This window comes from Falco cherrug, chromosome 12, assembly GCF_023634085.1.
Source record: "Falco cherrug isolate bFalChe1 chromosome 12, bFalChe1.pri, whole genome shotgun sequence".
Taxonomy (NCBI): domain Eukaryota; kingdom Metazoa; phylum Chordata; class Aves; order Falconiformes; family Falconidae; genus Falco; species Falco cherrug.
The window spans coordinates 4,520,710-4,536,713 of record NC_073708.1 but is presented as its reverse complement, the minus strand read 5'-3'; the positions used below and the strand labels follow the sequence as shown (position 1 = coordinate 4,536,713).

Here is a 16,004-nt window from a genome sequence, read left to right as displayed (position 1 = left end):
AATACTGTTTTCCTGTAAAACAATAAAACATTAGTTCTGAAATCCTACAGCAAACAGGGTTTGAAGGTACAGTGAAACTAGAAGTAACCTTCTGTGAAGGATTCACTGGGAGGCTCTCAACCTGGGATGAAAACGTCTGTTTCACTGTGTGGGAAGACTGGTCTATGATCCAGGTCTTGTCACACACACCTGTGCATTAGGAAAGGTAAAGTGACATGATATAAAATGCACAGTCAGCTTCATGACTCATTTCTCACCCTTCCCCCTCGCCCAGATTCTGTTAGTATACACTAAGTGCTTTTTAGATAATGATCTAAATTGCAATTCAGTTTTTAAGATGTTAGACATTATCTGGAAGACTGTTCAGAAATGAAATTTCTAGATCTGCCCAGATAGCTATCTGAAAGTTAAATCAGCTGTGAATAAGCTTAGTACTGTTATACTTGAAATAGGTGCGTTGCTATTGAGTATGCCAAACTTCTGTTCTCTGGTGGGTTTTATAGCGATTGTTTGTGTAGTAGTAGGAATGACACATCTACCAGAAAAAAAAATTCCCTTTAATTTCAAAAGCAATGATATTTCACTTTTTCAGCCTTTCTGAGGGCTAGCTTGCTCTCACAGTGGATCCCAAAGTAAGAATACCTAGAGGCATAATCTGAAGAGAAAATAGTTGTTCAGCAAACTTCAGTACTAAATGATGGGTTGTTTTCCTGTGCATGCTCTTCACTAGCCTGGGAGATGCTGATTTTGGAATTGCGAGTTCAGTATGTTGCTTTTGTTTAAAACAGGTTTTAAGTGCTGTCATGAACAAAAAGCTCTATTAGTTTCTCAAAGGAGTTTGTATTTTAGCTGATCCTTAGTGAGGGAGCAATTTTTGGCAATGTGTGTGTCTCAAGCTGGTTTGTTTGTTGGTGTTGTGTTTGTTTTTTTTTTTATTAACCACATGCTGTGGGCCAAAGATAATAACTTTAATGACAAGAAACCTAAAGTAACATCTGGAGGCAGAGGATCAAGAAGGCTGAAGGGATTTTAAAGGGCTCCCACTTTATAGAGCTGAGCTGGTGTCAGCAGTATCATTTAGCTATTCCGGGATCCGTTTGAGGGCTGTTAATCCCTTATTTTAGAGAAGCCTATCACTGTCAGGAATACTACCTGCTGTTAACCATTTTCTGGCACATACTTTAGTTTAGGTACGCAGTTTGTCGTTGCTTTTCCCTTTTTTAGCAAGGAGTTGGAGCCTGTGAGTGAAACAACTTGTTGAGGGGTAACCAGAATGAGCACAGAAGCCACTTTTTTTCCCTTGCTACTGAGGGAAAGCCTCTAGATCAGGAACTGGGCATATACGAAAGGTGAGCTAGAGTGTACCTGGCTTGGCTTTACTACTTGCTCTCCTTTCAGGACCTATAAATGATCAGCGGGATGCTTAGATGCCCAGAAAACGGGGAGCAGCACGCTTCATGTGTACAGTGCCCTGCATAGTTCCTGAACACAATTTTTTAATATAAAAAAAGAGAGGCAAGAAAATTACACCTTAACATCATCTTTATCATCCTTCTCAAAAATCTTCTGGACTTGCCAAACGCCCAGAGCTCTTTCATAGAAGACCGAGTAAGATTCCTGCTCCCTCTTCTTCTGTATTGGAAACTGTAGTGGCAATTGCATTGTTTGTTACAAGTTAGATCTGAAAGTTCAGACTGTTCTTCCCACTTCATTTTCTATTAAACTATTATATGTTGTTAGTTCCAAATTCATTCCATGTAACATATTCCACAGAGTTGTTCCTTTAGTCATCAAGGAGGAAGTAAGTGCCATATCAGAGGTCTGTTGTTATCAGCTCCCTGCAACGAGAGCGGGTAGTCGTACTAGATTTGCACAGACTATCTCAGCTAGGATGACAAATTGTAGCAGGGTAAGTTCCCAGAGATACAGGAGGATCCACAGAGTCAACAAAGGTTAAAAAGCACCACAGGACTTCCATCATGCAGTTGCCTGTCCAGTTCCAGGTGCCAAGAACTGCTGAATGTTTCTTTCCTGATTTCTGGGAAGGGACAGAAGTGTCTCATCCAGCCAGTGGCCAAGAGCAGAGTACTCTGCAGCCTGCAGGGATCAAAAATAAACTGCAGAATGACTAGGCAGAGCAAGACCAAGGTGAGTGGCAGGGAAGTTGGCTGGTTCATGTGGAGGAAGAAGATACTGGAAAAGGAACTGGAGGCAGTCTGTAAGAGAAGTGTATTTGGGGAAGGAGGCAGCAAAGTAAAAAAACAGAGACAAGTGGGGTTGGAAGGTGGCTCATGTAGTGTGATAGCATCAATAACATCCCGAGAATATTAGTATGCATATATCACGATGTTCATTGATGCTGAACACTTGCAGTGTTCGCATCTGGGGACTAATCTGACATAAAGTGCCTGTGCAGAAGTAGCAGGTATGAGCTTCATAGCTGTAGTAGCCCAGATTGTCTCAGATGTTTCACAAGTGGAGGAAATCCTGAAGGACTTGGAACAGCAATGATGGAATTAAAGGAAGATACTTCAGTGCTGGTGCTGCTTTCCCTGGGCAGCTGGCGTGATCTGAAAGATGTGGCTTACCATGTATTGCCCCTTGCTGTTTGCCTAACGCCTGAGATGAAAATGGTACTCTTCTTTCTTCTCTGAACATCATCCCCAGAGGAGCTGCAGGCAGAAAGTGTCAATAGTAAGGGTTGTACTTTCCATCTTGCTTTTGCATTAAATAGGTCATTTTGAGTGAGGAGAGGCATGAAAATACTTTTATTTGGGTCTACCCAGTTTTGCTCTTACCTATACCTTAAGCTGCAGGGTTTTATTTTTTGGCACTTAGGGATTTCTGTAGTGCATGGTTGTAAGCATTACCCACATGGCTGAAAAACCTTCGCTTTCCTACATACCACTCTTTTTCCAGAAATGAGTGCACTGGCAACAAAGCATGTGAATTTTCTTTTTCTTTGAGCTCTGTCTTTGGTGCTCAAGAGCTTTCCCAGTTTGCTCCACTGCTACAATTGCAGCTCCACAAGTAGGTGGTGGAGCTACTAAGGGATGAACTAGATGGTCATCGATACCACTGCACTTATTTTCCAGCTGGGCAATAAGGACTGCCAGTGCTGTAGAACCTGTGACTGCTCTATACTGTCTCTGCTGTCAAAGTTGAATAATGGTGGAAATTTCAGAGGGCAGAGAAGGGGATTAGTCATAGCCTGGGGTTACAAGGTTGTAAGGTTCACTCTTGTAACTGATGGGAAAGCGCTGTAACTGTAATGAGAGTGCTGGGGGCAGGAGACAAGACCTGTCTGGCTGTAGTTAAACACAGATTCTTGCTGTGAAAGAGGTTCCGCTGTACATGTACAGCGTGTCTGAACTGAAGAAGACATCGAGCTGGTCTCAGAACTGCGTAAATGGTTGTGTTTCCAAGCTTCCCATTTTGGGGTAAGCTCATGGTACAGGACTTCATGAGTAAAGGAAAGGTGGAAAGGACCTAAGTAATTCCTGTGTAGCTCCTTGCTCTCTGTGCCTTGGATAATAATTCTCTGTTAATGTTGCAGAAGTTGCCAGAACAGCATCATTATGCATTGCCAACTTAGACTTCCTTTGCTATGAGCACATTTCTAGTCCATCAGCACTTTTCCCTCTTCTTTTCATGGGAGAAGCAGGCAAAGAAGCCATGCAGGAGCCATGAGCACCAAGAGGGCTGCAGCTTTGCCCTGTACCTTTTTGTTGTCACTCAGGTTGCTTGCCACGAGCCTTGTACTTGTTTTGCAGTCCTCCCTCTGAGTCCTCAGAAGGTGGCCTGTCCAGAACACCTCTTAACATTTCCAAAGTTTTCTTCAGGAGTTGTGGTGTTTGTCTTAGTATCCACCCTGCTGGACTACAGATGTCACTTTGAATCCAGAGGCTATTTTCTGAACTGCTTGGAGTGGTGCAGTTCTGCTTCTGCTCTTCCTCAGAGCCTCTAGATGCTTTTTCCTTCTTCCCCTGGGGGGCTGGTTGAAGCCAAATCTATTGACTATCTGAGAGATCATTGCTTCTATGAGGATTTTTTTTTAAACTTTTTTTTTTTTTTTTTTTTTTTTTCAATTGAGCAGACACATTGAGCCAGGTGTTCACTGTAAATTTGAAACTCTAGTGTTTAAAACTGAGAAACCTACCATAAACCCCATGGATTCTGTAAGAACAAATTCTGGTTAACTGAAAACAAAACATTAAAATTTCCATCTTATCCCAAATTGTGGAAGGCACACTGTGTTTTGCTGTAATATGTATTAAATAATTGAGTTAGTAGGCCTATCCAAGAAGATGTTCTAGAGAAGATTGAATATAATATGATTATTATGTCTTGTTGGTCTCAAATGACTTCAAAATCCATCTAATAAGGATAGTAATAATAAATCTTCATTTATTCATCATTCCACTTCTGAGCTGATTTCCAGGGCAATACATAAGAGCTATAATAACGTAAATACCAATGAAGAACAAAATGCCGTGATAGAGCTGTGAGGGTTGTTGATTTCAACATATGTTTTAATAATATTACATCTCTTGTAGATTAATTTTATTTGTGCCATTTTAAAAAATCATGGAAGGTTCATTTGGGGAAGATGTTATTGACGTGTAATTTTTTTGTGTAAGAAAATAACTAGTAATATGACTTGTTGTGGGGAAGAAAAAGATTTTAGAATCTGTTTATTAATCTGTGAGGCTAATGTGGACATTTATATGGCGCTCTTGGGTGCTTTACAAAAGTGAGAGTAAACACGGCAGGTAGGAATCTTACGACAAACTGGGAATACCCGTGCTGCAATTGCCAGATAGGATTTCTGTTATTAATAGCAGCTAGTCTAAATAAAGCTGAATGTAAAGCACAATAGTTTATAAACTGATTTATCTCAGAGAAGCTGAGAGAATGCTAGAAAAGGAAATCTTTAGCAATGAGGTATTGTAATGGGATTGAAAAGCTGATGGATGCACATAGGATCGGATTGCTTCACGAGCTCTAGTGTAGTCATCTTTGAAACTTCCCTGTTTTAGAGGTGGACAGCATGGAGAGATCGTGTGAGGGACCTGATGTCAGATCACCTGCAGATGTGCGTGCCCTTATCTCTGCTCTGTTCTTCCTCACTTGTGGGTTTTTTTTCCCCAGCAGTTTTCTGCTCTGTCGATATTTCTTCCCAAATCTTTTGAAAATACCATAGTTCAAAATCTAAGCAGGAGAGTTAAAGTATTTAACTACAGCAAGTGTTGACCTGTCCTGCATGGTAGCAGCCAGCCTGCAGAGTCAGGAAAGCAACGACCAGTGTCAAGGGAGGACAACTGAAGAGTTCAGCTTAGCCACCCAAAACAAATACACCGCCCTGTAGCAGCCATAAGTGGACTGGAGGGAGGTAGCTTTATTTGGCTTCGTGTTCACAAATACCACCATTTAAACCCCAAAATCTTTATCAGCTTGTCATGAGTTTTGTCATGTTGGTGTTTTCTTTCTTCCTGTGTGTTTTGTGGGCTTGTCTCACTTCTGCTAATCCCTTCCTTGTGACAACCAATTATTTCCTTCCTTGTGTCTCATCCGTGTGGGTATCTCAGCCGCTGCCCGAGACAGCAGAGCTCTGACTTATTTTGATGTATGCCGTGTGGATTTGAAGGAAGTGTTAAAAGATGCTAAAATAATTAAAACCTTTAAAGCATGCCCACTGTATACAGGAAGAGAATAGCACAGGGAATTTGGGACTGCGACTTCCTATATATGCATCGTCATCTCCAAAAATATTGTGCCCAAACCTTTGTAGAGGTTAGTTTCTTTTGAAGGCTCTTTCCTTAATAGGCAGGCCTAGAAGTATCTTTTTACTTAAAAATTCAGTCTCGGGTAGTTGCTCAGGGCACTTGAGAATACCTATGGGCCTGGCAAGACGGTTCAGATGTCTACTACTACAAGTTAACTTCCTAAACCTGCCTTGTTCCTGTGCACAAAATTCTGCAAATCATTTTCTGGACATTTGAAGCTCTGAAGATGGGAATTTTTCAGATAAAATGTGGAGTGAGAAAAATATATTATAAGTTTTTTTTCAGTGAATAACACCTTCCTGTTACCTCTCCCTTTCCCTCAGGTGTCAGGAAAAAACACTAAAGCTGAGAATGAGAAATCCTTTCTTCTGAAAGAAAGCATGGCTGTCCTCATTGCACTGAAACGATCTGGAAAGCCATAGGTTAAGGAATATAACTTTAGTCATGGTGACCGTGAACACATGCTGTGATCAGGAGGTCTTGCTGCACTGGGCTCCACAGAAATACACAGCTGACTTTGCCTGGCAGCATTTATTTTATTGACTCAGTTGGTCAGCTGATTAGCACCCAAATAGTAATTGCTCTAGCTTATTTGGCTGTCCTTACACGCTTCTGCAATGTCAGATCGTACTCGTTTGAGGGACGGTAGTGATTATGGATAAAGGGACCAGCACCATGCAGTGGACTAATACCATGCTGGATATTTTGAGACAATAACCTTTTTAAAAGACATTTTCAAATATGAACAAGTAACTCTGGCACAACCACAGGCACTCATTTCATGCAGTGCTTGGTCTGAGCTCCATGGAAGTGAGTGACATGTAGGCCCCCTGTCTCAGGGGTGCAAAACTTCAAATATCACATGGAGTTTCAAAGGAGGAGATTTTCATTGCTTAAATTCAGATTCTGGCTGAGCTGCTGAAAGGGTAGCTTTCGTGTTGTTCATGATTTCAGCAGCTCATGTCATAAAGTAGATCCTGCTTCAGTGCCTGAAAGCTGAAGAAAAGCAGATGAATGCATTGCAGCATAGGGCTGAAGCACATGAGCATCTTCTGGAATTGTAGTGGACTCTGCTTTTCCTCACTTTTTTTATTCAATTGAAATGATATTTTTTTTTAGTTTAACAGCACCTTTGTTTTTTATCCACTGTTCCAACACAATTTGGTGCTAGCCTGCTTCTTATCTGAGTAAACATGGGTCAGTCCTAAACACGTTTCAGGAAGTAAGAGAGAAGAATAGAACAGAAACCCACTTCAGTGTAATGTTCATCTGGTAAATGTAATAAAATTACATTTATTATCTAGGTTTATGATGTATTTAAGTCTGTAGAACACCCTTGGTAAGTCAATAATTTACTATTTTATTCCCCTAAGGAGGCAATAAGGTTTTAAAAAAAACAAAAACCCAAAACAAATCCAAACCCCACCCTCGGGTTTTGTCTAGTCATGTATTTCTGATCAATGTGTGCAAAGAAAGTGTTTTCCACATGAACTAAAATTGTATTTTCACCTTCTGTGAATAGAAGTGGCTCATCTTTATAGCTCTTGGAAAAAGTACTGCTTGTGCAGTATAAGGAAGAAGCTGTTCCTGGGCAATGGGTTTGCTCAGGTAGCAGCAAAAAAAGCTCTTCATTCTCCTCTAGCCAGTAAATATATCTCTCTATATCTAAAGAATATAAAAAGAGCCTTTTGTAGAAGGTGTAACGGGCCAGCATCTCTCCTGGGGCAGGAGCAGGGTTGCCTCATGAGGAGGGATGAGCTGGGAGCCAAGGGTGACCCCAGTGCCCTCACTGTTGGGGTGCTGGGGGTGAGGTCTGTCAGCGGTCCCAGGCACAGCAGTGAACCAGGTCCAGGATCCATCCAGGGAGTGCAGTGAGGAGCAGTGGGGTCAAGGCTCTAGGGGAAGGCTGGGGACAAGCTAGAGCTTGCCCAAGGGCTTTGCTCAGGAGAGAAGATAACTACAGTGTGGGGTTGAGGTCCCTCCAAGAGATGGGACCAGAGGCAGCGCTAGAGACAGGCAGAACTGAAGGGCCAAGCCTCAGCCAAAACGGAGCTCCTGGGTTCATGGGCAGAAAGTGCAAGTGGGGATTTTGTGAGACTGGTCACTGGCCTCTTAGTGCACTCAGGGCCCTGACAGCATCTATCCATTAATTGTGACCTTTATGTAATGACTGTGATTGAACTCACTCTCCCTTCTCCTCCTCCTCTTTTTGTTTTTACTTGCAAGTGGAGAAATGCTGGTCTGGTGGTCCATAGGGGTGAGATCCAAGTCATTGGAAAGGTTCATGTAGGCTCCAAGAAGATGCCTTGCCACTTTCAACAAGATTGGTTTTCACCATGTAGTTTCACTGATTCATCAGGGAAGAAAATGAGTTTCAGAAGCGATGGTAGAGCAGCTCTTTAAATACCTGGGTGTTCAAAGATTGCTTAGTTGTAAATTGTTCCAGGACAGTAGAGCAACAGGGGTTGAAGATATTCTTCAGTGCGTATTTGGAGTTCTGTCTCCTATTATTTCAGTTCTTTCCTTTGAAAAAAATCAGAAAGACCCTAAATGAGATTACTTTCCCAGACGGATGGCAGATCTTTGCCATATAAATTTTGTTGAGGTTTTCCTACCTTCAAGAGAATTGGACCTAAAGCAGAGCAGGTGCCCATAAATTAACTAGATAGCCTTCAGACACCGTAGTTATCTTCTTCTGGTGGTTAGTCATCCTGCAATGTTTACAACCCCATGTCATGGTATTAGATGAGGGAATTATTCTGCAAAGTCATTCTACTTAGTGTAAGTGTGCTGTATTTATAGAGACCTTCTGTGGTACAGCCACTGTTACCTGCTTTGCAGCAATGTCTGGGTTTCCAGGCTGGTGTCAGCTGGGTTTGGCATGATATGCCCGTAATCAGACTCAGCACCTTTAGTGGGGATTTATTGTATGAAGAGAGAAGGTGAACCAGGGTGGAGAAGCAGTTACCCCATTTTGGGGGAGAAATTAATCACAAGCAGTTTGTAATTTCCCTGCTTCTTAGTTTAATGTAAGCTTTCACCTTATGCAATCTGCCCGTCGGTGCTAGAGCACCCGAAGGAGAGGTGGGGGGGCTCTGAGGGCACCCCAGGGTCTCTGCAAGCAGATCAGCTGTGGACACAGCTGGTGTAGTTTTATTCTGGCAAATGACCCTTCCTACAAGCTGCTTAGCTCGATGAAGAGTATAGTCAAAGTTGAATACAAATAAAGTGCACGGGGGATGCATTTCACAATTGCATTAGTGTGCTATAAATAGGAGCGTACATCCACCTTTGGTATTCACTAGAAAGAAGCCAGGATGTATTTTCTGGCAGACTTGGTGCTGAAGGAAATCAGTTTATTTTATGGTACAGACAAACTTTTATTTTTATTTTTTTTACTTCATCTTTTAAAGACAGAATCCTTGGCATTCATTGTCTATCTGTAGGTGCAGACAAGGAAAATTCATGGTAAAAATGCTGCATACTTTCAATTACCGCAGTGTTTCTTTTGTCATTTTCCAAGTGTTGTATTACTTGGCCACAAAGTGGGGGGGGGGGGAAAAGCAACCAAAAAACCCAGACCCCCAAACCCCAGAGACTGAAATTTGGCCAAGAGAACCTCAGTCTGGGGGATAACTCTTCAGTTCCCCAGGTAAGCCTTGTGAAGCTGCACAGATGCATATTCATTTCAGCAACACAAGGCTGTTACGTTACAGTAGAAATATCTACTGGTAGAAATACCTATTAAATACAAGGAGAAGATACCTAACCAGTAAGTATTTGTGTACCCCTGCATACACAGCCAAAGATGTCTTGAAAAGTTAGTTGCTATGAAACTTTGATTTCTAAAAAGCTGCCAAAATGCTTCCTAGTGCTGTGCGCTCAGATTACAGTGAAACATCCATTTACTAACATAGAAGGCGTTTTTCCATTAGGTACTTCTAGAAAACACTGTGCCATTGTGGGTATTTTGAATAAATCCTATAACCGGGTGGTCTCATGTTGTCCCTGGTCTGAGACCCAAGCCTGATGGTGCTCTGTCTTGAGCTTGCACCAAGGGAAAATACTGGGAAAAACCAGGAAAAAAATGGAAATATTAAGATTGCTGCCTCGTGGGCTTATAACAAGCCAAAGCCTGGGTTCTGCTGAGTGGGTGTAATCGTGCCCTGCCCACACACCTTTTCTTCTTATTTGTTTGAGGGGGTGCTCTGGCAAAAAGGAATCGGGTTTAGGGTTCTCTTAAATTATATATTTCCTTTCTGCTTTTGTAACAGGAGTGCTGCCAAGGAGCTGTTCAGGTGACAGAGGTGCAGAGCACTCTATGTTCTGCAATACTGGGAAGTAGCATGAAGTCGCCTTTGTTTCAAGATTCATGGTTTCAGGAATGATCTTGGTCTATTCAATGGGAAAAAAAAAGGGGGGGCGTTTTTTTTTTTCATGGAAGTCTCCTGAATTGTATTAATGGATGTATTTATTAAAATTACATACATTTTATTCCCCGTATTTTGTCATCAGGTATATATTGAATTTCTAACTGTAGGAACTGGGTGCATCTTGAGGTCTTTTTAGGCAGAACGTGGTTATCTAATGTAAGTGCTCTAAGCACACGTTTTGATTTTTCTTCTAGCTATTATTAAAACCTGCCTTTTCTCACACATTGATATTTTGCTTTCTTTTTAAAAGTGTTGCCCCTAGGGAAAGGGAGGAGGCATGGAAATTCACTAGCTTTTTTAAATTTATTTTTTCTTTTCTTTTCCACCCAGTCATCTTTACGCTTCTGGCATATCTTAAATGTTGTTCATGTATTATTTGCACAGAGTGGTTTTGAGCTGGTCGCAAGACAGCAGGCAGCGAACAGGGGCGAGTACTTCTAGTCTCATAAGCAGGTTATGTTCATGATGACAGTGGGGACAAGGCAGGAGATCGTTAATGGTATGAGATGGCGTGGAGGAGCACCAACTACGTGCTGCAGAGAATTGGATTTAATTTGTGGCTTGGCTTGTGTGGTGAGATGGAGATGTTAAACAAGGTATCTCCCACGACTGGACATGGCTGTGAGCCAGGCAGTCCCTTGCTGCCCGATGTTGCTCCGGTTCTGGGAATTTCTTAGGGTGTTCCATTGTTACTGTTGATTGCTTAAATGATACGCCTCCATCGGCACCGTGTGGGTGGTAGGTATTTGCTTTCAGGGGCTTTAGATAAAATTTCTGCAACATGGATACTATTTGGGGAAATAGGCATCTTTCAGAGATAACAAATCAACTCTGAACATTGTAACCAGAGTAGAATATTAATCTTTCAGATAGGTTAATTTTGTAGCTATTCAGATGGCCTGTAAGTAAAGTAATGTAATTAACTTTTGTATCTTTTGCATCTGGAAATGTGTGCTGTATTTTATAAATCAAGTTTGCATTAGTCCCCCCCTCCCCTCTTGGTTTACAGAAATACTAACAATGAGAAGACATTTGTGCTCATCGTGAATCTCCAGTACATTACTGGTCTTGGGTAATTATTCTGTCCCTTTCCTAATGCAATTAAGAAAATGAAATAGATTTGGATTTACAAATATTCTTTGAGGTACATGAGCAGTGAAAATTTGATAGACTAGTATTAACAGAAGAAAGCTACTATGCCAGGAAGGATGTAAAAATCCTTTTGAAGTCGTACATTGTGGGGCAACAACCTCATTTAATAGTTGACTGATTGATAATGACATTATTTGTTAAGTAAAGAGGAATCGGCGCTTTTTTTTTTTTTTTTGTTAACAAGGAAACTGAACATGCCTCATCATATATTTGCAGTAATAGAATATGTGTATTTTTGGGTGTGTGCAGTGGTAATGACTTTTCCAGGGAACTCTTGGGGTGGCTTAGTTCAGGAGGTTTTTGGTGTCTAGAGGAATTGGTTGATAAGTTAATGGGGCTATAAGGACTGGGACCTACACTGCTGTACAGGGGATGCTCACAGTAATGGTCAATTGGGTATTTTTTCTAGAATCTGAATAGTCACTGACAGATTCTGTGCAAAAATGATAGATATTTTACAATAGAGTACATAAATGGATGACAGCTGGGGAAGAGTTAGCAGAGACAGGGAGCTTTGTTAATGATGTTGAAAAACCTGGAAAAAAATCCCCTTGGTGGGTAGTTTTTCCTTTCTAAGGGAGAATTTTAAAATGGAGCAGTAAAATGGAGTTGAAGTAGCTTTTCTGACCTGGCTGTGCTGCGCTGTCTAGGTTGGCTAAGGTGGCAACTTTTGAGTTGGTATCCAGATAGTTTCCAGGATGCGACATTGAGGGGCAAGAGGATGGCACCCGCCTCTCCTCCACAGCTGAGGAGGTCTTGCCATCACTGCCTACAAGCCTGCTAGGTTTTTGCCACCTAGTTGAATTGTACAGGAAGTTTTAGCCCTTCTTGTGTTGTAGTTTGTTACATTTGCAGGTTTGCTTCCCAGCTGTTCCCCTTCTCTCTTGTCGCTCCCTTTCGCAACAAAGAGGTTTGTGGCAGTGAAGCCAATTCTTCAAGCTTTGCTTTTGTAGTTTCTGAGCAGCAAAAAATGTTTTCTTCAGGGCACGGTTGCACAATTTTGTTTAAAAATAAGTTTGTGGTGTTTAAATGTAGTAAGGGATTGGAAATGCTGAATTTCCAGCTCCTTTGCCTGCGTGGGGCCAGCCCTGTGCTGCTCCCCTGTCGTGGTGTGGGGATGCTGGGCAGGATGGTGCAGCCTCTGTGCAAAAACCTACCTGGTGCCTTCATACAAACAGCAGTATTTTCAAGGCACAGACCTTTTGTTTTCCTCCTGTCTGTTCCTTTAATTAATCTCTCTGCTGCTTGTTTCCTCTCCTGCTTTCGTTTCTCAATTTGATCTTTTTAGTGGGCTAGATAATTGCATTTACTGAGTATCCTTCCTGCCAAGTGCTATGGCTGTAATCTTCTTCACCTGAGAAATGGTTTCCTTTGAACAGCCTGGCGTCTGGCTCAAAGTTATGTGTTAATTAAATGAGAAAAAAAAAAAAGTTTTTAAAAATTGTGTGCGTATGTGATATATTCTATATTTTCAGCAAGCAAAATTGGGGTAGCTGAAAAATAGCTCTGACTCCATACCACCAGCACTGTTTTTTGGCTTCTTGGTTACAGACGAGTGCACAAAACTCTTTAATTATACGATCACATGGCTGTTTTTTCAGTGCCATCTTATGTATGGAGTTTCCTCAGATCTTTAATTTATGAGTGGGTGTCTGAGAGATCTGGAGATTGTGTCATTGAAGACAGGACAAGTGAGGCAGAAATCATGTGTTTAGTGGTAACTGGATTTTAGGATGTTGAGGTTGTACTTTTAAGTCTTTTTCTGAGGTAATGAAACGGCCTCCGAGTTTGTGGAACATGTCCCCTTGCTTGAACCAGCTGCTGGCCGCAGGTACCTGGCCAGAGGGATGCATTGGTGGAGTTGGCCAGAGGGTTCCTGACCTTCTTGTCGGGGAGCCATGATGGAGCAGAGCAGCAGCAGAGCATTGCCTTCTTCATGGGGTCCGGGGGTGTGTGTCTAAGATTTCTAATCGTCCCCTAACCAAAACACACATCCGTGAGCCCCCTTGTGCCCAAGAATTGTTTCTCAAGTGGTTTTGTATCTTCTGCTTCTTCACGTATCTCCTGCACTTCTTTTCACATAAAAAGATGTAACCCCCGGGAGCATGGAGGAAGTCTGGGCTAGAGCAGCAAAAGCTGTAGGCTGTACCCTGATCAGTGCCCTGTCCTCCCTGCTAGGTCTGGAGACCCGGGGGCATGACCTGCCAGCAGGTAAGCAGGTTGTGCAAGCCCCCTGCAAGGGGTCTTTTTTTTTTTTTTTCTCTCCACATGGTATTAATAGAGAGAATGTGTATGAAGGAGAAATCTTTACGGAAAAATTACTTCCTACAAACCAACTCCGTGGGTTGCACACCAGTATATATGTGTGTGTATATATATATATATTTTTTTTTTTTTTTTCCCCCTGCCAAGGTACTTCTCTGACCTACCCACCACTAAGGTAGACCTACAGATACACTGTAGTGGGCCTGTGCCCCTGGTGCAGGTTCTGTTCACGTGACCCTTTATGCATAATGTGCTAGAAAATTATACATACGACTATAGTTTTCACAGTACTTAAACTGTGTGATGGTCCAAATGTAGAGTAGCCTTGGGAATGTTTTGGCCAAGAAGGAACCAAGTAATGATCTCCTTGATTCAGCTGCACATCTCCCGTGTACTGCAGTGTGCCTCTACAAGTTGCATACTAAATTCAAAAATTAAACCTATAGAAGCAAGGGAGCTAAGTTATGGCCTCGTCATCATCCGCCACTTTATTAGATCAGGGGAAAAGAAATCAGAAAACTGGAGAAACTGAGGCACTCGGGCAGCAGCATCACAGGTGTTGGAATGGTGCCTCCTCCCTCGGGCAGAAGTTGGACTGGGCCTTTCACAGGAGAGGACAGAGATACCCGAAGGATCAAGAGCTTTACAGCACTGGAAACTTCCAGCAGCATTAATGAAGGATGGGTTGACCTGGCAATATGAGGTTTTGTGCTTCTGCAGCAACAAAGATCAAAATGATGTCCATTGAATTTAATGGAGCTGTGCTCCTGTCAAACCTGTCAGCCTCTGGGGAATGCTGTTGAAAGCTGTCATGATTTGGGCCTGGAAGGGGTAGTCTGGTAAAGTGGAAGAGAATTTGCTGAAGTTTTTCAAGTAGGCATCATCCTTGAGGGAGTTAATGTTTCATAGAGTGCTGGATGTGACATGGAGCTGTAATAGGAACTGCTTGATAGCTTAGAAAATAGCCACCCCTGCCTTGCCTAGCTTTAGGCAAGTGTCCTTCCAATACTGCAGAAGCCTTCCATGCAGGGCTGTTTTTTGTTGTACTGAATGTCTCAGTCTGCTTTTTTCCTCCAAAAAACCTCAGCCCTAGCAGTCACGTCTGCCTTGTGCAGAAACAGTAGTTAGCCTTCCTTGGGCACATGTTAGCATTGTGTAGGAAGAAGAAAAAATATTTGAGGGTGGTCGTTCCAGATGTGCTGCGATCTGCGTCATACATTCAGATTTTTACAGCTTTTCTGTCAGATGCTGTGTATTTTGTTGGCAGAATTGGTGTGGTGTTCGTGTACCTGTTCTCTGTTTAATATCTGGTGGTGTTCACTGCCTCAGCTTCCAGCAGTGGCTGGATTTTAGATTGGATTAAGGTAAGGTAACTTCATTTGGGAAATCTGAATGAGCATCATCAGATAGTCCTTGCAGAAAAATGAGTTGATTTATTTCCTAAGCTGTTGTTGCTATTTAGTTCGTGTTAGTAAAACCAACATGATCGCTAGGATCTAGAATCGCCTGAGAGTTTGAGGGTTGATGACAGAGGAAGACAACTGGTGGCTCACCCAATGCTGGTTGATCTCCAGTGAAATGTCACTCTCAACCCACATCCAGGTGGATCAGAAATCCACCCCTGCAGCTGCAAATCTCAGCAGTTAAGTCAGAAACAGTCATGTTGAATCAGAAGAACCATGCAGATGCTGCTTTCTTGGAGTGCTTGAAGCTGGAGCTGAGAAGGTAACTTAGATATCCTCCATTACCTAGTATGTAGTTCGAGAAATATTTGTTTACAAGATTTTTTGCAACTTCTTCCTCTAACTGTTGACTTTTTTTGTTGTTTTTAATCTTTGACATAGCTTCTCCTGGTATCCAGGCAGTTGAGTCCTGCATACAGCAACAGGGCTGGAATGATCAGAGTAGCCCATATCATCCCTCCTGTGCTCCAAAATGGGATGGACTTTAACCTGTGGGGCTTGATACCAGCAATTCTGATGATGGAAACTGCAGCTACATAAACAATCTAATTCTGCTCCTTGACTGTCCTTGTGGTTAATGATTTTTCCTGGCTCTTGCTAGAGTCAAGCCCACCGCTGTTCATGTCATACCCCCGTGCAGCTGTGGAGCTCAAGAGTATTCCTCCTTCACGGTGGCATTGTAGATGATGTTAGGCAAGCTTTGTGTTTAGCATCTAAGTGTCTCACCTGCTGTTACATGTTTCAGTTAAATCGCATCAAAATCTCTTATGGTCCTTAAAAAATATTTTTAGAAAGAGCAATTCAGTCCTTTATCTAAATATAGCTTTTAAGTCTTTGAGAGAGGAAAGCACGTGACTCTGATCTGTGGCATTCCTCATGATCACAACGGTAGGAGTATTTTCTGC

General features: G+C 42.2%; 1 protein-coding gene across 3 annotated transcripts in view; it reads left to right on the top strand.

The window, feature by feature from the left end:
• The window catches only part of C12H1orf21 (chromosome 12 C1orf21 homolog), a 125,106-nt gene that overhangs the window by 52,553 nt on the left and 56,549 nt on the right, over positions 1–16,004 (top strand). The gene's annotated exons all lie outside the window — the stretch shown is intronic.